Source organism: Dendrobates tinctorius, unplaced genomic scaffold, assembly GCF_039654945.1.
Source record: "Dendrobates tinctorius isolate UK_male_01 unplaced genomic scaffold, ASM3965494v1 ptg000022l, whole genome shotgun sequence".
In the NCBI taxonomy this organism is placed as follows: Eukaryota; Metazoa; Chordata; class Amphibia; order Anura; family Dendrobatidae; genus Dendrobates; species Dendrobates tinctorius.
Window position 1 is genome coordinate 43798500 of NW_027361690.1, and position 23213 is coordinate 43821712.

The 23213-nt window shown below is 45.3% G+C and overlaps 1 long non-coding RNA gene across 1 annotated transcript in view; it reads right to left on the reverse strand.

Moving 5' to 3' along the window:
* Positions 1–2260: 2260 nt before the first annotated feature.
* The window catches only part of LOC141084160 (uncharacterized), a 69273-nt gene continuing 48320 nt past the window's right edge, over positions 2261–23213 (reverse strand). The window contains exon 2 of the long non-coding RNA XR_012230941.1: positions 2261–2688. This is a non-coding gene — a long non-coding RNA (uncharacterized lncRNA). The remainder of the gene's footprint in view (positions 2689–23213) is intronic.

Below are 23213 nucleotides of genomic sequence, written 5' to 3' on the forward strand. Positions count from 1 at the left end.
CCATGTTGCGTTTGGAGAGCACCTGATGTGCCTAAACAGTGGAAACCCCCCAATTCTAACTCCAACCGTAACCCCAACACACCCCTAACCCTAATCTCAGCCCTAACCCTAGCCCTAGCACTAACTCTAACCCTAGCCCTAACCCTACTGGGAAAATGGAAATAAGTACATTTTTTTATTTTATTATTTTTCCCTAACTAAGGGGGTGATAAAGGGGGTTTGATTTACTATTTATGGCGTGTTTTTATGTTTGGCAGCTGTCATACGCTAAAAGACGCTTTTTATTGTAAAAATAGTTTTTGCATCACCACATTTTGAGAGCTATAATTTTTCCATAATTTGACCCACCAAGTCATGTGAGGTCTTATTTTTTGTGGGACGAGTTGACGTTTTTATTGGTATCATTTTCGGGCACATGACATTTTTTTATTCCGATTTTTGGGTCGCAGAATGAACAAAAACCAGCATTTCATGAATTTCTTTTGTGGGGTGCGTTTACACCGTTCTGCGTGTGGTAAAATTGATAAAGCGGTTTTATTCTTCGGGTTAGTACGATTACAGCGATACTTAATTTATGTCTTTTTTTATGTTTTGGCGCTTTTATGCAATAAAAACAATTTTATATAAAAAATAATTATTTTTGCATCGCTTTATTTTGTGAGCTATAACTTTTTTATTTTTTTGCTGATGATGCTGGGTGGCAGCTCATTTTTTGCAGGACAAGATGACGTTTTCAGCGGTACCATGGTTATTTATATACGTCTTTTTGATTGCACGTTATTGCACTTTTTGTTTGGCGGTATGTTGATAAAGCATTGTTTTTTATTTTTATTTTTTAAGTGGTTCACTAAAGGTATTAACTAGTGGTACAGTTTTATAGGGCTGGTCTTTACGAACATGGCAATACTAAATATGTGTACTTTTATTGCTTTGTTTTGTTTTTATTTCCAAAAAATGAATTTAGTAGGGATTATTATTCATTTTTTTTATTTATTTAGTGATTTTTTATAAATTATTTTTACACTTTTTTTTTTTTTACTTTATTACTTTGTCCCGGGGGGGACATTACTGTGAAGTGTCAGATCAGCGATCTGACAGGCGCTGCTGCAGGCTTCCTCGTGCCTGCTTTCAGCAGGCACTGAGGAAGCCGCCTCCCTGCAGGCCCCTGCGGCCATCTTGGATCCGGGGGCCTGCAGGGAAGGAGGCCCCCAGAGTAACGCAGCACATCGCGCTGCTCGGGGGGGCTCAGGGAAGCACGGAGGGAGCCCCCTCCCTGCCGATGCTTCCCTAATCCCCTGGTACACTGCGATCATGTTTGATCGCAGTGTGCCAGGGGTTAACGTGCCGGGGGTGGTCCGTGACCGCCTCTGACACATAGTGCCGGGTGTCAGCTGTAATAATCAGGGAGCGCCGCTGATCGCGATGACGCACTATCCCATCCCCGGTCATAGGGGCTGGGTACCGTGGATGGGATAGTACGTCACATGTCAGAAAGGGGATAAGTGTCTCACATGGATATACCCTTTAAACGAGCAATACCCCTTAAAGAGCTGAAATGCGGTGACCTCAGCTCCATGAGAAGAAGTCACTGTGTTCACCGCAGTGAACTCAGTGACATTTTTTCACATTGCTGAGGTCACCGCAGTTCAGCCCAGCTGGGAACATAGCCTCAGTGACCCATGGTATCCTCGATGAGGTCACCGCTGCACACTGTGGTGCGCTCACAGCAGCTCATTCATCAATGGTTCTCAGCCTGAACGGTCACATCTTGACACTGTCCATGTTGAAAATTATTAATCCCCAACATGGATTACAGTGTGGGACAGAACGTTGGACAGGTGAGGTATATGGTAGTTTTTTATTTTTGTTTTATCACAGGAGACAAGAGCTTCAATAGAATGGGTGTTAAGTGAGTATAACTGTGTTTGTTATTTTTAAATAAAAATGGAAAAATGTGTTTTGCTTTTATTTCAAATAAAAGACTATATACTTGCTGTGTTTTTATTTACCATTCAACTATAGGATTAGTAATAGTTTTATATACACCTCTTCATTACTAATTGTGGACTTGATTTCCCCAGACAATGCAAAGGTGACATTAACCCCACAAATATTACCCCACTTTCCACTGCCACAGCTTGAGAATACCAGCCTCCAACTGTCTGCTTTATCAAGGCTGGTTGTCAAAAATTGGGGGGGACCCCACACCATTTCGTTTAAATTATTTAATGTAGCGAATGGAAGTGGAGGGACAGGTGAAGAAGTTCACATTTGTCTTTTATTTTTAGAGTGGACCTCGGGACCACGTTCCAGGGGGCTCAGAAGGGGGCGTGACTAGTGAGCCCCAGGTACCCGTAGTAAGATCCCTCCAACAGGACCAGAGTGGAATACCTGGGGGACAAAGGTGCTACCTCCAGTTAGTCCCCGGACACGTGGCAGCTGTCCCAGAGGGACAAACGGGTAAACAGACATTACAGATATGGTGGAGCTGACCGGCGGACAGCGGATATACGAGATGAAGCTGGCTCTAGAGAGAATAGTCGGGTTCCGGGTAGATAGGAGGAAGCTGGTTCCAGTAACTTTAGCATAGTCCAAGGGTTCGGATGGCGGAGAGGCGGAATGGGACGGAACTTGAGAGTAATGGTACAGATGTCGTCTAGGATAGCCGAACAACTGGTCACTGATATTCTGTGGAGACAAAGAGTGTACAGTAAGCAGAGTGCTAAACAGAATGCTATAACAGCGCAGGCAGAACAGAGACAGAACTGGGATTATCAAGAGTAGATACTCATTGTGACAGTATCCTCCCTATGGCAGAGGGGCCAGAAATAGTATTCAGTACGCTGCCATTGGTTAATTGATATTTTCAAAAAATGCGCCGTCTCTTTAAGAGACCGGGGGTCAGCACGTGTCCTATTCACTCTCCCTGGAGGCCTGCTGGCAGCGCGCCAGGAAGTAGAGGAGAGAAAAGCAGCAGGACGCTGAGGGACAGACAGAGAACGAGGATCTTGGCAGGGACCTCGCAGAGGTACAGGGGCAGCGTCGGGAGCAGGAGCAGGTGAGGGACCAGAACTGGTACCAGCGCCAGCACCAGAACCAGGTGAAACATTTATTTAAATTAAAAAAAAAAAAAGGGTTGGGACCCCTCTATACTTGATAGTCAGCCTTGCTGAAGCTTACAGCTGAAGGTTGCAGCCCACAGCTGTCAATTTTGCCTGATTGGTTATTATCAAGAATACAGGGGAACCCACACTGGTTTATTTATTTATTTATAGCGCATGCGGTGGCTGATGAATACTGCCATCAGCTGCCTCCTGCTCACAGATTTTAGCGGCAGCAGTATAGGCTGATGTGAGTAATAGTTAGTCCCTGTACTCTCGGTGTTATCAGTTAAATATTGCTCTTAACATTCTCCTCTGCTTGCGCTGATGGCTGAGCAGAACAAAGGAGAAAGATGAGAGCCATCTTCAGTACCCGATGCCGGGGAACAGCGCTAATTGTACCGCTGCTTCTCTTGCACCGGTACGGGTGGTAATGATGTGGGACACAGGTGGCGCACGGTTCCCACATGTATGCCACAAGTATTACACACACGGACAATCATATATCTAGTACTATTTTTTCCGGAACTGGAAATATCAGTATGTGTGAAACCGGCCTTATGCACAATGTAGGACCTGGGTGGGGTGTTACAATGCGTGACACAGGGTTTCAAAAAGCACCACAGATAAATTTCCTGTCATGGTCTTTACTAATCATAAAACAGTAACAATTTTGCCTGGATTGGTCACTAAGGTTTATTAACATGCAACTAATACTGCCCTATGGTACAATACAACATTTCTAGTTTGATCATTGAGGGCAATAGAATATACATTAATATACATATAACATTACAGGCCCTCCAGGCTGCAGCTTCTGCATCCCTGTTATATAGTGATATCGCAAATGGATTAGGTCATAGTTCATGAGGACAGGCATATGATCCTTGCCACCAATGAGATCAAACAGGAGACGGTTCAGAGCTGTAGAAATTTCTCACGGTGCTACGGGTGATGTCATAAAGGTCACCGCAGTTCATCGGCTGGCTCACACTGAACTAACCGTGGGAGCAGCTGGCTGTGACCTGCGGTAATCTCATTGACGTTACCGCTCATCAGTGAAGCTGCGTACCAAACTCGGCTCAGTGTCTCCTGGATTCACAGCTGAGTGGTCGCATCATGCCACCAATCACGCACAGCAATCAGGATGAAGCAGAGTTGGTATCTTTGTGGGACAAATGGATTGTGGTCTTACTGGTGAGGAATATTGTGTCTTATTATTTTCAATTTGACAGTAATTAATAGGAAAAAAGGGTAGGGAGTGTTTGTTTCTTTATTAGATTTGACTATGGGGTTAGTAATTGGGGTGTCTTATAGACGCTTCTCCATTATTAACCTCTGGGCTTGACGTCAGCGGTCATAAAACAGCTGACATCAATCCCCAACCTATTAACTCACTTGCCACAGTAACGGGGAAAGTGAGAAGAATGAGGCTAAGCGACAGATTTGACGCATCTTATGGATGACCCATTGCTGGGGCAACTGAAGGCTGATGTTCTTAGCCTGGGAGGGGGGGCAATATTCATGGCCCCTTCCATGGCTATTAATATCAGCCCACAGCTGTCTGTTTAGTCTTTGCTGATTAGAAATTATACTGGAAACCTACATAATTTTTTTCAGGGGGTCCCCCTGTAAACCAGTACAGGCTAAGCAAACAACTGTGAGCTGTTATTAACAGCATGGGAACCTTTCTCAGATTATTAACATCAGTCCCCAGCGGTCAGCTTTCCCTCTGTTGGTTTGAGAATGAAGGGGGATCCCATGCTGTTTTTTTTTAATTAATGACCGTAATTTATTTAAAAATAAAAAACAAGTACAGATAAAACACACACAAAGCACCGTTTACATACAGGTGCTTCTCACAAAATTAGAATATCATCAAAAAGTTAATTTATTTCAGTTCTTCAATACAAAAAGTGACACTCATATTATATAGAGTCATTACAAAACCTGATCTATTTCAAGTGTTTATTTCTGTTAAAGTTGATGATTATCGCTTACAGCCAATGAAAACCAAAGAGGCATTATCTCAGTAAATTAGATTAATTAACAAAAAACACTTGCAAAAGCTTCCTAATGGTTTACAAAGATCCCTTAGTCAGTTTCAGTAGGCTCTACAATCATGGGGAAGACTGCTGACTTTACAGATGTCCAGAAGGCAGTCATTGATACACTCCACAAGGAGGGTAAGCCACAAAAGGTCATTGTTAAAGAAGCTGGCTGTTCACAGAGTGCTGTATCCAAGTATATTAATGGAAAGTTGAGTGGAAAAAAAAGTGTGGTAGAAAAAGGTGCACTAGCAACCGGGATAACCGCAGCCTTGAAAGGATTGTTAAAAAAAAAGGCCATTCAAAAATTTTGGGGAGATTCACAAAGAGTGGACTGCTGCTGGAGTAATTTCTTCAAGTCCCACGACACACAGACGTATCCAGGGCATGGGCTACAAGTGTCGCATTCTTTGTGTCAAGCCACTCATGACCAATATGCGATGCCAGAAGCATCTTACCTGGGCCAAGGAGAAAAAGAACAGGACTGTTGCTCATTGGTCCATGGTGTTGTTTTCAGATGAAAGAAAATTTTGCATTTCATTTGGAAATCAAGGTCCCAAAGTCTGGAGGAAGGGTGGTGAGGCCCACAATCCAAGCTGCTTGAGGTCTAGTGTGAAGTTTCCACAATCAGTGATAGTTTGAGGAGCCATGTCATCTGCTGGTGTAGGTCCACTGTGTTTTATCAAGACAAAAGTCAGCACAGCTGTCTACCAGGAAATCTTAGAGCACTTAAAGGAAATCTGTCACCCCATTTTCCGACTATCAGCTGCCGGCACCGCCATCAGGGGTTTATCTACAGCATTCTGTATTGCTGTAGATAAGCCCCCGATGTAACCTGAAAGATAAGAAAAATGAGTTAGATTATACTCACCCAGGGGCGGTCCAGGTCCGGTTTTGGTCCGATGGGTGTAGCGGTCCAGTCCGGCGCCTCCCATCTTCTAACGGTGACGTCCTCTTCTTTGCCTCCCGTCATGGCTCCTGCGCAGGTGCACTCTGCTCTGCCCTGTTGAGGTCAGAGAGGTCCGGCGCCTACGAACTGCAGTACTTTACTCTGCCCTCAACAGGGCAGAGCAGTACGCCTGCGCCGGAACCGCAGCGGGAAGCAAAGAAGAGGACATCATCGCTACAAGATATGGGAGGCGCCAGACGGCGACATCCATCAGATCAAGACCGGACCGCCTTCCGGTGAGTATAATATAATATAACTGAAAAATATATAGTATAATAAGATTCCCTTTAATGCTTCCCTCTGCCAACAAGCTTTTGGGAGATGGAATCTCCCAAGAACTCCAGCAGGAGTTCTCCTGCTTGAGAACAGCAGGACTTGGCACCTGTCCACACTGCCAAAAGTTCCAATACCTGGTTTAAAAACAACAGTATCACTGAGCTTGATTGGCCAGCAAACTCGCATGACCTTAACCCCATAGAAAATCTTTTGGATATTGTCAAGAGGAAGATGAGAGACACCAGACCAACAATGCAGACAAGTTGAAGGCTGCTATCAAAGCAACCTAGGCTTCCATAATACCTCTGCAGTGCCACAGGCTGATCGCCTCCATGCCACGCCGCATAGATGCAGTAATTGATGCAAAAGAAGCCCCGACCAAGTATTGAGTGCATTTACTGAACATACATTTCAGTAGGCCAACGTTTCGGATTTTAAAATCATTTTTCAAGCTGGTATTATAAAGTATTCTAATTTACTGAGATAATGACTTTTGGGTTTTCATTGGCTGTAAGCCATAATCATCAACATAAACAGAAATAAACACTTGAAATAGATCACTCTGTTTGTAATGATTCTGTATAATATAAGAGATTCACTCTTTGTATTGAAGAGCTGAAATAAATTAATTTTTTGATGATATTCTAATTTTGTGAGAAGAACCTGTAGCACACTGACATACTGACATATTTATATCTATCATGTTCATCATCACTATCTCTATCTTTGAACCTTTTTCATACCCAACACTCTTTCAGTTCTATGCTGCATTTCATTCCATATGTGTCACACTGACAGCACACGGACATACAGATGTCACATACCTACAGATGGCACATGGACACGGACCACAGATATCACCACTACTAGTTGTTCCAGTACCAAAATCACCAGGTCGTGAGGAGGCCTTACGGGTGGTCCAGGCCGAATGATTGCCAGGGCTGAAGAAGTACTGTACTAAGGAGGGAAGAAACAAGAACTACTATTCCCTATCCCACAAGTCACCACCTGAAGAACTTGAACCGGCCAGTAAACTCGATGTCCCCTGAATTGTGTGTGAAAGCCTAGAGGCAGCAGAGACCTGTGGCCTACAAGCGAATGTGATGCACCCCACACCTCACAGCACACTGCGACTGGGACATCATTTATCTGTAGCGTGCCAGAGTGAAATCGGACAGCAGTATTACAGTATTGCGCCATGTATGCAAACATGATGTAAATTTATTAATCAGCCATATTATTCCCTAGATATGTCAGCCATTTAAACCTCCACACGATGTTGACTGTAACTACATAACTCATTAGACACTTGGCACAAAACCTCAAATTCCTTCACAAAAAGCACACCAGTTTGGCGAAATGAATATAAACTAAGCTGTTTGTTGCCAAAAGCTCACTGGATTGGAAAGCACAGCTACTTTACCATCACAATATGAAAGAGCTATCCAAGGCAAGTGCAGCAACCTGCAGCAGCCCAACACACAAGAAATGGATTTTGTTTGAAGTAGGTAGAAGATAGATAAATGACAATACAGGGAGAGTATTTCTGAGCCACAGCCCAAACATTATACTCATTTTTCAGTATTTCATACTTTTCTACACTAAAGTAAGCACTTAAAAAGTAAAAACATCTTAAGGGGGTGAAAAATATTCAGAATTGAGAGTCCTTAGTGGTTGATACCTTTTAATGGCTAACTGAAAAGATGGTAACACATTGCAAGCTTTCGAGACTACTCAGGTCTCTTCATCAGGCATATGCCTGAGATCTATTTAATAATATAAGCAGCTTGTATGATAAAATCCGGTAACAGAACAGCTTTTAGTATACTAATAGTGAAAAGAGAGGTCCATTGACCATTAATCCTTGCATGTCTCTATGTGAAGATCTGTAGAACTATTTCTAGCCCGTTATAGTAGATTTTGATGACGTGTCACATGTACGCATACGTACTAGACATTTTCAAGGAAATGATTCCAGTGTCCTGTTAGCCAGATCAGTAGCATCCAGCCAAACATTTAAGCATTTTGCACTTTGTACCCAGCTTTCCCTGCACATTAGTCCTGTGTCCTCAGAAGGCCTGACAGTGTTGTTGGCACATGCAGGAAGATTACTCACGCATAACTACAGACAGTTAAAAGATAAAAACAATCACGATAACTACAAAACATCACTTGAAAATATAATACCACACAGACAAAATGGGATTATCTATGAAAAACTGATTAGAAAGCACAAAAAAATAAGTACGAAATTACTACATGATTACAATAAACCTCAGGAGATTATAATTTAACACTACACTGAAGCCAGAGTCAACTTACACTGCAAACGAGAGCGCCACATAGATTTATGACCATTTCTTAACTTCTTTTTGGCTTGATATGATTAACAGGCAGTCTTTAGCAGTCCTGTATTTTTACAGTAGCTTGGAAAAGTAATCACCCCGTTTTTTTACCCTATTTTGCTACATTACAACCTGTGTTTAAATATTTTTGTAATTTGTTGTGTCATGCATCAGCACTAAATAGTCTAAGTTGGTAAAGTGAGAAAAATATAGGTATAAATTAAATTTATGGGATCAAATAACTAAACACTGGCATGTGCATATGTGTTCTCCTCTTTTGCTATGAAGCCCCTAAAAATTTCTGGTCCAAGCAATTACCTCCATAAGTCACATGGTTAGTGAGAGGAAGTCCACTGGTGTGCAATCTAAGTGTCACATGGTCTGTCAGTGTATACACACCTTTTCTGAGAGGCCACAGAGGCTGCAACACCATTAAGCAAGAGGCACAACTAACTACTAAACACCATGAAGACCAAGGAGATCTCCAAACAAGTCGGGGACAAAATTGTTGAGAAGTAAAAGTTAGGGTTGGGTTATAAAAAATTTCCCAATCTCTGATGATCCCCCCGAGCTCCATCAAATCTATTATCATCAAACAGAAAGAACATGGTACTACAACAATCCTGCTGAGAGGGCGCCCACCAAAACACTCAGCCCTGGCAAGCAGGGCATTAATCAGAGAGACAGCACAAAGACCAAAGGTAACCCTGGAGGAGCTGCAGAGTTCCCATGCAGAGACTGGAGTATATGTCTATACGACCACAATAAGCTGTACACTCTATAGAGGTGGCCTTTATGGAGGAGTGGGCAGAAAAAAGCCTTTACTTACACACAAAAATTGTAAGCCTCGTTTTGAGTTTGCCAAAACACATGTGCGAGAGTCTCCAAATATATGGAGGAAGGTGCTGTGGCCAAACCAACACAGCTCATCACCCCAAGAACACCATCCTGACAGTGAAACGTGGTGGGTTCATCATGCTGTGGGGATGGGAAAATGGTTTGAGTCAAAAAGAAGATGGATAGTGCAAAATACAGGGTTATTCTTGAGGAAATCCTGTTTCAGTCTGTCAGTGTTTTGAGACTGGAACAGAGGTTAGCCTTCCAACAAGACAATGACCCAAAGCATACTGCTAAAGCAACACTCAAGTGGTTTAAGTGGAAATGTGTAAATGTTTTGGAGTGAACTGGTCAAAGCCCAGACCTTAATCCAATTGAGAATCTGTGGTCAGACTTGAAGATTTCTATTCACCAGAGGAAACCATCTAACTTGAAGGAGCTGGAGCAGTTTTGCCTTGAGGAATGGGCAAGAATCCCAGTGGATAGCTCATAGAGACATATCCAAAGGGACTTGCAGATGTAATTGTTGCAAAAAGAGGCTCTACAAAGTACTGACTTTAGGGAGGTGAGTAGTTGTGCATACTGAAGTTTTCAGTTATGTTGTCCTATTTGTTGTTTGCTTCCCACTAAAAGAAAACCAAATGTTCACAGTTGTAGTCATGTTCTTTCTAAACCTTAAAAAAAGCCAACCAGTGTGAATACTTTTGCAAGTCACTGTATATGCTTACAATCAAAATTATTCAAGTCCCATTACAAATTAGGTTAATTAGACAAATTTACAACTTATTTGCAATAAACCATTCAAACAAGAGCAACATAAATACCTCAACAACACAACTAATAGACTCACTGCCAAAAGTGATGGCACCCGTTAAATTGTTCCAGAAAAGGAAGTATTTCTCCCAAAAAAATCATTGCAACTACATGTTTTGTTATACACTCACTGGCCACTTTATTAGGTACACCTGTCCAACTGTGTGTTAAGACTTAATTTCTAATCAGCCAATCACATGGCGGCAACTCAGTGCATTTAGGCATGTAGACATGGTCAAGACAATCTCCTGCAGTTCAAACCGAGCATCAGTATGGGGAAGAAAGGTGATTTGAGTGCCTTTGAACGTGGCATGATTGTTGGTGCCAGAAGGGCTGGTCTGAGAATTTCAGAAACTGCTGATCTACTGGGATTTTCACGCACAACCATCTCTAGGGTTTACAGAGAATGGTCCGAAAAAGAAAAAAAATCCAGTGAGCGGCAGTTCTGTGGCCGGAAATGCCATGTTGATGCCAGAGGTCAGAGGAGAATGGGCAGACTGGTTCGAGCTGATAGAAAGGCAACAGTGACTCAAATTGCCACCCGTTACAACCAAGGTAGGCAGAAGAGCATCTCTGAATGCACAGTGCGTCGAACTTTGAGGCAGATGGGCTACAGCAGCAGAAGACCACACTGGGTACCACTCCTCTCAGCTAAGAACAGGAAACTGAGGCTACAATTTGCACAAGCTCATCGAAATTGGACAGTAGAAGATTGGAAAAACGTTGCCTGGTCTGATGAGTCTCGATTTCTGCTGCGACATTCGGATGGTAGGGTCAGAATTTGGCGTAAACAACATGAAAGCATGGATCCATCCTGCCTTGTATCAACGGTTCAGGCTGGTGGTGGTGGTGTCATGGTGTGGGGAATTTTTTCTGGGCACTCTTTGGGCCCCTTGGTACCAATTGAGCATCGTTGCAACGCCACAGCCTACCTGAGTATTGTTGCTGACCATGTCCATCCCTTTATGACCACAATGTACCCAACATCTGATGGCTACTTTCAGCAGGATAATGCGCCATGTCATAAAGCTCGAATCATCTCAGATTGGTTTCTTGAACATGACAATGAGTTTACTGTACTCAAATGGCCTCCTCAGTCACCAGACCTCAATCCAATAGAGCATCTTTGGGATGTGGTGGAACGGGAGATTCGCATCAGGGATGTGCAGCCGACAAATCTGCGCCAACTGTGTGATGCCATCATGTCAATATGGTCCAAAATCTCTGAGGAATGCTTCCAGCACCTTGTTGAATCTCTGCCACGAAGAATTGAGGCAGTTCTGAAGGCAAAAGGGGGTCCAACCCCTTACTAGCATGGTGTACCTAATAAAGTGGCCAGTGAGTGTACATTTCCATTGTGTGTATTAGAGCAACTCAAACAAAACAGGAAAAAAGGCAAATTTTGCATAATTTCACACAAAACCCCAAAAAATGGCACAGACAAAATTCTATCCAAATTATGGGTAAACAACTTGGTTTCAAGCATGTGATGCTTTTTCAATCGTATCTTTGGCAAGTAACAAGAGTGGTCAATATGAAAGCACACCTGAAACAGAATAAAAAAAGCAAGTTTACTTAATCTATGCATTGTGTGTCTGTGTGTGCCACACTAAGCATGGAAAACAGAAAAGGAGAAGAGAACTGTCTAAGGACTTGGGAACCAAAATTGTTGAACAATATCAATAATCTCAAGGTTACAAGTCCATCTCCAGAGATCTTGATATTCCTTTGTCCACGATGCGCATCATAATCAAGAAGTTTACAACCCATGGCATGGTAGCTAATCTCCCTGGACGTGGACAGGGGAGAAAAAATGATGAAAGGTTGCAAGGCAGGATAGTCTAGATGGTGGATAAGCAGCCCCAATCAAGTTCTAAACAAATTCAAGCTGTCATGCAGACACAGAGACATAAGAAAGCTAAACTGCAGTTTGTCAAAATGTACGTGAGTTAGTAAAAATCCTTATGCAAAAGCGTCTTGAGGACAGATAAGACCAAGGTAGAGCTTTTTGACGGTTGCATAACTAGAGTGCAATGGGCCCCTCCCCGCAGCATGTTGGTCAGATGTATGGGCCCTTGTAGCATTCTAAATCCTATAAGGACATGCAATTTGCAACTCCTCCCCCATTATGTAGTAATGTCCTACATCTTGGGCTCCTTCCTGTTATATATGTCCACCATTTGGGCCCATCCTATTAAATGTGACTCATATCCTGATATACATGTCCCTCATCCTGGTTCCATCCTGGTATATATATATGTCCTTGTGGAGAAACGGGGTCAGTGGGTGCTCTTGTCCGCTGGCCCAATTGCCTTTAGCAAGACTGCATGGACCAGGGCTCATATCCACTGAACGCCCGCTCTATCTCCCCGTGGGCAGAACACTACACTGACAACACAGGGTTATGGTAAAATAGTGTGGCAATACTTTACTGAACCACAACACATAATAGCAAACATAACAGTCCCAGCAATTACCCCCAAGATGGTGCACATTACAGGGTATCACCCTTCCGCTGACTTGCCAGGATAATGGCAGATGATACGTCAGAGCTCCCAGGCTCGCTATTCTACCTGTGATACACACACAGAAAAGAGGTAACGACAAGCGCAGGGAGATGACAGTCCATAGAGTCCATACAAGCTCCATAGTCAGTTGACACAATGTCATAGCTCCCAGAGTCACTATTCCACCTGTGATACACACACAGATTAGAGGTAACGTCAAGCGTAGGGAGATGACAGTCCATAGAGTCCATACAAGGTCCAAAGCCAGTTAACACGAGAGACACCACCTAGCTTATCAGACCATCTCCATGGAACCAGGCGAGCAGCGGGTCCCAAACCTGGCTTTCTCAAAACATATCCATGGTTCAGTAATGGTCACTGGATCAGATCATAGATCCGTGTTCCTCGTGATGGTGCCATGATGAAGTGGCTGCAGTCCTGTCTCATCCGTTGGGTGTTTTGCAGGATCTCCGACTGGTAGCTCTGGGTCCCTTTATATCCAAGGTATGTAAGCTATTTTTAGAATTACCCAGCATCCTTCAGTCCAGCATTACTTGACCATTCAATCTATTTGCATAGTCTTTTCCTCTCTATGCAAGAAAAAAAGAGACTGCGGGCACCTCTTATAATATCATGTATGAGACAACCAGGGTGCTACAAATGTTCCCAAAACAACCAAAGTTTAGATAGTAAAGAGAAAAAGAGGTACAATGATAGCGCACACATCTGAAATGAGTGTAAACAGCGACTTTATTGGTAACAAAAGATAATGCACATGCTAGATAAAAGAACTTAAAACCACTAAAACAATGGATACAAGGATTCACAGTGCCATATAGGTGCAAAAATATGCCTATTGCACACTAGCCAATGAAAATAATGCCTAGTATCATATATTAATCACATAGCAAAAAAATATATGCTGTTTCATAGTGTAAAACATGTACATAGATTAAAAGACTGCAAAAAATTGGAATAGAGAGCTCTATAATGCAAAACAGCAAAACGGTATAATATAAATACATATAGATAAATTCATATAATAATTTTTACTTATAATGAAGCATACAGCTCTTTAATGCAATTCAGAAACCCAATTCATCTATTGGCAAGAAAACTATAGGCTCTGAATCCCGGTCATATCATGTAATACCTCTGAAGAAGCTATTATTGTTTGCGATATACGTAGGGATGGTGGGGATCACTCATGTTACCCTGCATTGAGCATTCTGGTGAGTATGTTCCACCTTTATATCACACTGTGACCACAATATATGGGTGATTTAAGATGTTGCAGTGATTTTACATATGACCAGGATTCAGAGCCTATAGAATCCTTGCCAATAGATTAATTGGGTTACTGTCTTTTCCTCTCTGGTTCTATAATACAATGCACAAATAGCATATCAACAAAGATAAGTGCATACTATGTTATATGGTATATCAGTTTACAAGTCACTATTACAGACTTGGTCCCTTCTCACTTAGCGACGCACCAGCGATCCCGACGATGATACGACCTGGTCAGGATCCCTGGTGCGTCGCTACCTGGTCGCTAGTAAGGTGCCAAACAGGCAGACTCACCAGCTACCAGGACCAGCGAGCACGCTGGTATCCAGGGTAAACAGTGGGTAACTAAGCGCGCACAGCTCTTAGTTACCCGCTGTTTACCCTAGAGACCAGCTGCCAGTGTCTGCTTACAGTGCTGGGAGCTCCTTGTTCATTGGTCTCTTGCTGCCACATGCAGCGATGCATGCTGGCCAGCGGGAGACCAACGATCAAAAAATGGCTCAGGACATTCCTGCACGATCAGCAATATCCGGCGGGGGGGGCCAGTCGATGATGCGTGCCACACACAGCGAGATCGCTGGTGAGATCGCTGTTGCGTCACAAAATCGGTGACACTTCAGCGATCTCGCTAGTGATCTCGCTATGTGAGAAGGGGGCTTTACAAACGAAAGTCTGTGTTCTTGACCCCTTCAGAAATCAACACTTACATCCAAAAACCAATATACAGATAAAGAAAACAAGTCTTCTTGATTTGCAAAACATAGTCGTCTGGGTATGTAAGATATACAGTAATCTGGTTTCTTCACACTCCTACATCCTAGTATATTTGTTCCCCTTCTTGGTCCAATTTTGGTATATATGTGGGAGAGTGGGCCCCCGCCGAGTGTCCGGGTCGGAACCTGTGCGTCCACTGATCCCATGTGACCCGAGCCGATCCCTCAGGTCCCCGACCCCCATCAACGGTCTGGGACCTGGATGGCGAAGAGGACTTCCCAGCCACATCCGTGGGCCCTCCAAGTAGTGACATTGCAGCAGACCCAGTTAGCCCGCTAGAATCGACCAACCTACCACCATCCACCACCCCAGAAAGCTCCACCACAGTCGAACTTAGACGCTCCAAGTGGTCAACAGCTGGCAAACCCCCTGAACGCTACGAACAGGACCAGTTCGTATGGCGACAAGAACTGTCGTCTCCAAAGACTAACTCGAGTCTACTAAAGCCCTCGCCCGAGGACTGGCGAGCATACAGGGTGGGGGAGTGTGGGAGAAAGGGTCCCCGCCGAGTGTCCGGGTCGGAACCAAGGGGACCGTCACCTGGGTTCCGGGGGAAACTGCTTCCGGGGACAGAGTTCAGGGATGGACCGTGGAGACTGACAGGTGGACTGGGGGAGGAGCCAATATAAGAGGGGAGGAGAACGCTAGTCACAGTGAGTCAGCAGAACAGGAGAGGTGGAGGAAGGAAGCCAGGAAGCGCCAGAGAGCCAGAGCAAAAGCCAGAGCCAGAGCAGAGCAGGGAGAGCAGCGACCAGAGAGACCGCAGGGAGACTCACCACAGGCAGAAAGGAGACAGCACCTAGCCATCCAGGAGGGAGACGCTGACCGTTCAGCCATGCTCCTAGTGGCTGCCACCACCCGACTCCACCCCATGGGTGCGGCCCGTCCACTCCCGCCCGCGGCAGCCGCCACCCGACTCCACCCCACGGGTGCGGCCCGTCCGCGGCAGCCGCCACTCGACTCCGTCCCGCGGGTGCGGCCTGTCCGCTCCCGTCCGTGGCAGCCGCCGCCCGACTCCGCCCCACGGGTGTGGTCCATCCACTCCCCGCAGCCGCTGCCCCCTGACCCCGGGTGCGGACCATCAGCTCCCGCCCGCAGCAGACGATGCCCTGCTCCAGTTCGCAGCTGCGGCCTACCTGCTGCCACCCGCGGCTGACGCCGCCTCACTCCAGTTCGTGGCTGCGGCCTGTCCGCTGCCAGCCGCGGTCCCTGCAGCCCCGTTCGGGGCTGCAACCTCCATTCTCCAGCCCCCAAGCAGCACTGCACCGCCTCCGCCGGGGGGCGCCGCCTTGCGGAACTCTTCAGGGGCCTGTTGTGCCCTCACCTCGCCTGGGCACAGGAACGCCCAAAGTCTTCGTCAGATCCTCGTCGGCTGGGCCCAGCGGCTGCAACGCCGCAGCATCATCGTTCAGGACCCTGCCGGACGTCAGAGAGGATAAGTGACACTTTTATAACTAAGGACCCATAGTCGGCCATACTGCGGCGCTATAGTGACCAGCCTTTGCTGGGTTAGTCGTGTTCGCATTACTGTGTGTTTCTTGTATTGATCCCCTGCGTGGGCAGTTATTGTTAGCTTGTTTGGTTGCTCAAGACAGCCCCAAAGGCATCTATAGATATAAAAGTTACACCTTAAAGCTCAAACCGTCTCGCGCATCGACACTGCATCCCCCTTACCTGCGAGTACTACATATATATCCTCCATCCTGATACATATAGCCCTTATCTAGGGCCCCATCCTGGTAAATATATCCCTTATCTGGGGTTTCATCCTGGTATATATATATACAGTATATGTCTCCCATCCTGATAGGTATCTCCCATCCTGGTATATATGTCTGTTATTCTGGGCACCATTGTGGTATATATGTCCCTTATCCTAGGCCCCATTCTGGTAGATATATCCCCATCCTGGTATATTTGTCCCTTATTCTGCTCCCCATTCTGGTGTGTATATACAGTATATATATATGTATATTTATATATATATATATATATATATATATATATATATATATCCCCCATCCTGGCAGATCTGTCCCTTATCCTGGGCCCCTTTCTGGTGTATATATATATCCCCCATCCTGGGCCCCAACCTGGTATATTTGTCCCTTATTCTGGGCCCCATCCTTGTATTTATGTCCATTATCCTAGTATATATCCCCTATCCTGGTATACATGTCCTCCATTCTGCCTCTGTTCTTCAACCCCTTTGTGACAATGGATGTACTATTCCGTCCATGTGCCCTGGGACTTAATGCCCATGGACGGAATAGTACATCATACGCGATCAGCTGCGCTCACGGGGGGAGCCAGCTTATTGCGGCCGGGTGTCAACTGATTCTCACACGGACCACTCCCGGCCTTTAACCCCCGGGACACTGCGATCAAACATGATCACAGCATTCCGGGAGCAGGCAGAGGGGCTGTCAGCTCTGACAGCCCATCTGACTTTGGATCGGAGACCCCGCGGCATGACGTGTGGTCCCGATCGCTCCCATGGTAACCCGATGTCATCATGACGACATCCGGGTTACCAGAGCTCAGAGACTTCCTGTCATGCGCAGTGCATGTCAGGAAGTCTCTAAGGTCAGTGTGCACAGAGTGCAGCACTGACAGCTTACTGTATATGGCATGCAGATCTGCATGCCATATAAGCGATCAGCCTGCACAAAATGAGTGTCCCATAATGGGACACAGTGTAAAACATAGAATGAAATAAAAATAAAAAATTTAAATAATTGTAAAAATATTAAAAATTAGTAAATAATTAAAAAAATCAATATTTATTCTATCATTAAATCAATACAAAAAATCTAAACAATAAAAGTACACATATTTAGTATCACCGCGTCCATAACAACCCGACCTATAAAACTGTCCCATTGTGCCAACCAAAAAGTGTAGAAACACGCGATCAAAAAGATGGATATAAATAAACGTGGTACCGCTGAAAACGTCATACTGTCCCACAAAAAATGAGCCGAGATATAGCTCCATCACCGAATAATAAAAAAGTTATAGCTTTCAGGATAAAGCGATGCAAAAATAATTATTTTTTCTATAAAATAGTTTTCGGGTAGGCTCTCCACAAAGCAAGGGAGGAAAAGGTTTTAGGGTGTTGGGGGGGGGGGGGGAGAGATTGTTGGGGAGGGAAGAGGGTAGCAGAGTTAAAGCTGTTCTTTAAATATGTAATCTTAAGGAAGAAGTGGACGCCATTGACTTTTGGAAAGATTGTTACTTGAGATACATGCTCTTGATTAGAGCCGTGATGGTGCGTCTCTCTGAAGAATGCAAATTTGTAACATGATATGCATCTGTATGGCTTTTCCTTTCTGTACTTTCTTTTGTTGTTAACAAAGAAAATTTCTAATAAAAATAGAGTTTAAAAAAAAAAAAATAGTTTTCATTGTATAAAAGTGCCAAAACATAAAAAGATATAAATGAGGTATCGCTGTAATCGTACTGACCAGAAGAATAAAACCGCTTTATCAATTTTACCACACATGGAACGGTATAAACACACCCCCCAAAAGAAATTCATGAATTGCTGTTTTTTGTTCATTTTGCCTCCAAAAAATCGGAATAAAATCGATAAAAAAAGTAATGTGCCCGAAAACAGTACCAATAAAAACGTAACCTCGTCCCATAAAAAACAAGACCTCATATGACTTTGTGGGCCAAATAATGGAAAAATTATAGCTCTCAAAATGTGGTGATGCAAAAACTATTATTTGCAATAAAAAGCGTCTTTTAGGCTGTGTGCCCACGTAGCAATTTTTAAGCATTTTTGCCGCGATTTTCGGCACAAAAACGCTGCGAAAACATTTAAAAATTGTGTACAGAACGCCCCCCATGCATTCCTACGGCATTCCGCACATGCTGTGCTAATGCTGCGCTTTTTTCCGCGGCGGAATCGCATCGCGGAAAAAATCGCAGCATGGTCATTCTTTTGTGCGGAATCGCAAAGAATTGCCGCGATCCCGCACCCATAGGAATGCATGAGAATCGCGTACTTCCCGCATGTGGCTATGCCCACCATGCGGGAAGTTAAGCGTCTCATGTGCGGTTGGTACCCACGGTGTGGAGGAGAGGAGACTGTCCTCCAGGCCCTGGGTACCATACCCCTGTAAAAAAAAAATAAAAAATCGGGGTATATTTACCTTCCAGCGTCCCGCGCTGCATTCCCGGCCTAAGCGTTCCCAGTAATGCCTTGCGGCAAGGTCCTGTAATGACGTAGTCTCGCGTGACTCTAGCGGTCTCGCGAGATCGCTATAGCAACGCGAGACTACGTCATCACAGGTAAATATACCCCGATTTTTTTTATTTTTTTTTAGCATTTTAACATTCTATCTTTTACTATTGATGCTGCATAGGCAGCCTCAATAGTAAAAACCTGGTCACACTTGTCAAACACTATGTTTGACGAGTGTGACCAACCTGTCAATCACTTTCCAAGCGATGCTTCAAATCGCTTGGAAAGTGCTTGAATATCGCACGCGAAAATCGTGGCAAAATCACGATCATAATCGCGGTAAAATCGCTGTGAAATCGCGCAGAAAAAAACGCGCGATTTCTGGGAAGGAGTCCGGTTTTTAGTGTCCGGAATAAAACGCTACGTGGGCACATAGCCTAAGTGTGCGACAGCTGCCAAACATAAAAACCCGCTATAAAAACCCATTATAAATAGTAAATCAAACCCCCCTTTATCACCCCCTTAGTTAGTAAAAAATAATGAAATTAAAAAAATGTATTTACTTCCATTTTCCCATTAGGGTAAGAGTTGGGGTTAAGGTTGGGGTTAAAGTTAGAGTTAGGGATGGCGCTAAAGTTAGGGTTAGGGTTGGGGCTAAAGTTACGTTTAGAGTTGGGGCTAAAGTTAGTGTTAGTGTGGGGGATAAAGTTAGGGTTAGGGTTGGGGATAAAGTTAGGGTTAGGGATGGTATTAGGGTTAGGGTTGGGATTAGGGTAAGGGGTGTGGTTAGGATTATGGTTAGGGTTGGGATTAGGGTTAGGGGTGTGTTGAGATTAGGGTTGGAGTTAGAATTGGGGGTTTCAACTGTTTAGGCACGTCAGGGACTCTCCAAACACGACATGCGTCTGATCTCAATTCCAGCCAATTTCCGAGCCCTGCCGTGCGTACAAACAGTAGATTTCCCCTACATATGGGGTATTGGCGTGCTCAGGAGAAATTGCACAACAAATTTGGGGGACAATTTTTTCCTTGTTATCCTTAGAAAAATAAAAAATTGGGGTCTAAAATAAATTTTTTATGAAAAAAAGATAAATGTTAATTTTTTTTCTTCCACGTTGCTTCAGTTCCTGTGATGCATCTGAAGGTTTAATAAACTAACTGAATGTGGTTTTGAGCACCTTGAGTGGTGCAGTTTTTAAAATGGTGTCACAATTGGGTATTTTCTGTCATATGGAGTCCTCAAAGACACTTGAAATGTAATGTGGTCCCTAAAAAATTAGTTTTGTAAATCTTGTTTAAAAAAAAATCGACGGTCAAATGTTAACCCTTCTAACTTAGGCCGGTTTCACATTGGCGGTTTGTTACGCAGTGCATCGTGCGCATCTATGCACCTTGTCATGCCGCGCTCACCAGGAGAAGGGGCTTCGGTCCCGACGTCACTCCCTCCGGTACGGCAGTCCCTCCGGGGCCTCCATCGGGTGCGCACGCGCAGCTCTCGTCCCCGGGGCTCCTCCTCCATGTCACTCTTGCGCTTGCGCGCTCCTGTCAGTGCTGTATCCGGGTCAATCTCCTCTATGGTAATGGAGGACCTGACCTGGAAGCTGTAGTGGTTATGTGCTTTCTGGTTAGGATCTGACCCGGAACCTGTCATGGTCATGTGCTATATCAGGCTACCTTCCCCTATGGGAGGTGCCTGATTATTGTCTTGTTTCCTGGCTGGGTCTGCTTAGTCCCAGCCGGGCCGTGCGCTGTTCTCAGGTCCTCTGCTCTGTCTGGTATTCTATTGTGCTCCTAGCACTCGCTCTGAACTTTCACGTTACTTCATGCTCATTAGTGCCTCTTGGCACACTCTAGTATCCTGTCTTCTGTCCCTTGCTCTGTCGTACCTCCTGGTACTCTCTGTCTCTGTGCTCTGTAACACCTCCTGGCACGACTGCTGCTCCATCCAGTATTTTGTCGTGCTCCTGGCACGCGTCCTGCTTTGTATACCTCCGGACGTACTACTCGTTATGCGCCATACGTGCTCACGGCTACCTGTCTCGCACTATCTATAGTTTGCGCACTTCCGTGTACACTCTTTGTGTTCCTAGTACCCAGTTCGGATACACTCATCCGTGTTTCCTGTGAGCCGCCCCTCTTGGTACCGGCTGTCGCGGTTCTGACCTCTGCAGTCCTGCCCCTAACGATCCCTGTATAGGGGTCGGTCATCACCTGGTGTGCTCGGCCCAGGTGCTCCAGATCCGCGACCCAGAGGGTCCACTGTTGGACGTTGTCTGCTCTGGAACGTCACAGTATAATCAGGCCATGGATCCCGCTGGTACTACGGCTTCTGTCCAAAAGGAGTTGGTGTTTCTCCGGGAAAACCAAACTAGAATTATGTTATTTCTTAAGTCCATGGAGTCTTGTTTATCTGCCTTACAGTCCTCTGAGCCTGGGAATGTTGCCCAGTTGTCCAGTCTCCAGCAGGAACTCGCGCAGCAACGCGTCTCCCAGGCCCAGATCCTCAACTATATGTCGTCGGTAATCGGCTCCTATCTATACAATCCGTTTCTGCCCAGGCCATGGTTCCTCTCTCGCTACCGCGCTTATGTAAGCCACCTCGGTATGGTGGTGACCCTGTGTTGTGTCGCGGGTTTTTGAATCAGTGTCGTTTGCATTTTGAGTTTTTGCCGCAGCATTACCCCACCGATCGTGCTAAAATAGCATTTATAGTTTCTCACTTAGAGGGGAGGGCCCTTGCATGGGTTAATCCCCTTTGGGAGCGGGACGACCCACTCGTCTCTCAGCTTTCCGTCTTTTTGGACTTCTTCAGTAAGGTGTTCGACGAGCCGGGTCGCCTCGCTTCCACCACCGAGTCACTCTTTAATCTCCGTCAAGGTACTCTAACAGTTGGACAATATGCAATATGTTTTTGCACCTTGTCCTCCGAACTTGGTTGGAATAATGATACCCTCGTAGGGGCCTTTTGGCGTGGTCTGTCCAGCCGAATCAAAGACGAACTGGCGGGCCGAGATACTCCTACCATTTTAGAGGACCTCATCTCTCTTGCGACACGCATTGATTTGCGCTACAGGAGTGCACCCGCGAGTCAGCCAGAAAGAGAGGGGCCTCCCGTCTCTTCTCCTCCACGCGCAGTTTTTCCCATCCGTTATCCGAGTTATCTGCAGTAGATCCGGTACCTGAGCCTATGCAGGTGCATCGTCTCCAGATAGCTCAACGGCGTCGTGTGAAGAGGCAGGCACAAGGGCTCTGTTTCTATTGTGGGGATGCCTCCCACTTCCTACGCTCATGTCCCAAGAGGCCGGGGAAGTTTCTCCGCCTGGGACTGGTAAGCGAGCTCTCCTCTGGTGTATGTGATTCCTCTTTACCCCTTACCGTGCCTGTGTCCCTGAATTTTGGTTCCGAGAGTTGCACTGTGAAGGCTATTGTGGACTCTGGTGCAGTGGGTAACTTTATTAGTCTCAAGGCAGTTAAGAAGTTTCGGATTCCTGTCAGATCCCTGGAGACTCCTAGGTCGGTAGTTCCGGTCGACGGTAAGCCCTTGCAGGACACCGTTAACCAGGTCACTGAGGAAGTAGAGTTGCAGATTGGCACATGTCATCGGGAGCGAACCTCCTTCCACGTATTGCCGACTTCGGCTCATACCCTTCTTCTTGGTGTTCCTTGGTTACGGACTCACGGGCCGACCCTGGACTGGCAATCCGGAGATATACTCCGTTGGGGACCTTCCTGTCAAAAAAGTTGCCTGCTGTCCATTCATCCGAAGAACCCTGCTTGCTCGTCTTCGGCGGTTACAGGTCCGCCATCCGTTAACCGGTCTGTGACGTGTGACATTGTCGTGAAGGGGGCTGAGAGTCAGTCTCCATATCTGTCAAGCAACCGGTCTGTGACATGTGACATTGCCGAGAAGGGGGCTGAGAGTCAGTCTCCACATCTGTCAAGTAACCGGTCCTAGGTAATTACCGTGGCTTCCGTCAAGTTGACATCCCAGCGCCCGGGGGAGACCTTCGTTTCTAAAGGTAACCGTAAAGGTGTGTTATCCTGGGGACATTCTTCTCCGGTTGCTGGCCATGTTGGTATC